Source organism: Cyprinodon variegatus, unplaced genomic scaffold, assembly GCF_000732505.1.
Source record: "Cyprinodon variegatus isolate N-32 unplaced genomic scaffold, C_variegatus-1.0 Scaffold716, whole genome shotgun sequence".
Taxonomy (NCBI): Eukaryota; Metazoa; Chordata; class Actinopteri; order Cyprinodontiformes; family Cyprinodontidae; genus Cyprinodon; species Cyprinodon variegatus.
Window position 1 is genome coordinate 215,239 of NW_015151169.1, and position 1,628 is coordinate 216,866.

The following is a 1,628-nucleotide window of genomic DNA, read 5'->3' on the forward strand; positions in this document are numbered from 1 at the left end:
CTTGCTCATGTGGTGTGGTGCTGTCAGCTTGCTGTTTGTGCTGCACATGCTGCCCTGGAGCCTGACAGAACAGGGGAAAAGCATCACAGAGGATAAATACTGCAGCCGCTGTGACAGGCAGCTCATTTTATAGTGCAGATTGAACAATATAAATCAAAACTAAATATTAAGGGACACATCCAAACCCTACGAACAGAACTGATCAACAATGCTGTAGCTAAAGAGACAACATTCTGTTTTTTGAAGAACTTTTGGTTCTGTTTTTAGTAAAATAAAAACAAAAATATATATTTTAAATTTCAGGCTGAGTTGTTAATGTCAGCTGAAGAATTTTCAATTTTTTCCTTTAATGCTCCATTTAACGGTGGCGCTAAAACAACCCCACAGCATGATACTGCTGCCACCATGCAGACAGCTGGTGCTGTCTGCACTGGTGTCACTGTGGTCAAACAGCTTAAACAATGTCTGACCACCGAACCACTGGAGCAGAAGACATTTTGCTCATCCATCTGTTTGGGAGACATTTTAGAGCAGGCGATTCATTCCTGATCAGAATCCATTCATTGCTTGTTGAATGAAAAGGTTTCCACTTCTTGCCGTTTCGAAACTTGGTGATCAAGTTGTTCTTAAACATCTTACCCAGTTACTTTCCAGTTACTTTCCATGTTAGCAGAAACTCTCTCTGCTTCCTTAATGCTTTAAAGGTCATGAGTAGAGTTATGAAAACTGTCGATAAATGTAAGTTAATAATGCAAATATTTTTTTTGTGTTTTGGTTGCTTGTAGTCAAATCCTAGAAACCTGACATCAGATGTTTTATCCATGAGAGTACAATTTTAAGTCTCCAATAAAAGTTTAAACTTTGCAAAACGACAAATGACAAATTCACAAACATTACAAATCTAAAAACAGCTGCTAAAACTCATAATTAGAGACACTAATACGTGTCTCTGTAAAGTGCCTTGAGATAACATGTTGTTAAGTGGCGCTATATGAACTGAATTGAAATTACCAAACGGTGGCTTTATTGCAACTGAAGGTTGTTAATCAACTGACAAAAAAAAATAAAATGGAAGAGCATGAAAACCAAACTATCAATCGACCATTTTATATATATATATATATATATATATATATATATATATATATATATATATATATATGTTGGCGCTGTCATCATAAGGGCAGGGAACAGTCGGAGAATAACAGCACACGACTACACCAAGTTGTTTCCTTGGGCGACACGTCACACGCCACCAGTTTATTTTACTTCATACAACAACATTGCACATGCTCCACAATTTATAGTCACACCCATTAATGACGTCATTGAAGAGCACTCATTAGAATACACATTACAACAATATATATATATATATATATATAGAGGGATTTGAACATCCATGACAAAATGACGCTACTCCCCCTAAAAAGAAGAATCTTTAATTTAGAAACAATTTCTTGAGCCAGATGACCTGGTCAATTATAGACCTATATCCAATAGGACTGGGTATTGTTAGGAACCTCACGATTCAATTTGATTTCGATTATTGCTGTTGCGATTCGATCCGATTCGATTCAATGCTGATCTTTGAAGCCGTGTGACTCCAGGAGTTTTAAGAGCAGCCT

At 36.7% G+C, this 1,628-nt stretch overlaps 1 protein-coding gene across 1 annotated transcript in view; it reads right to left on the bottom strand.

Moving 5' to 3' along the window:
* LOC107097712 (SH3 and multiple ankyrin repeat domains protein 3-like) overlaps window positions 1–1,628 on the bottom strand; it is a gene marked incomplete at its 3' end in the record, with an annotated part of 206,675 nt that overhangs the window by 178,663 nt on the left and 26,384 nt on the right. The gene's annotated exons all lie outside the window — the stretch shown is intronic.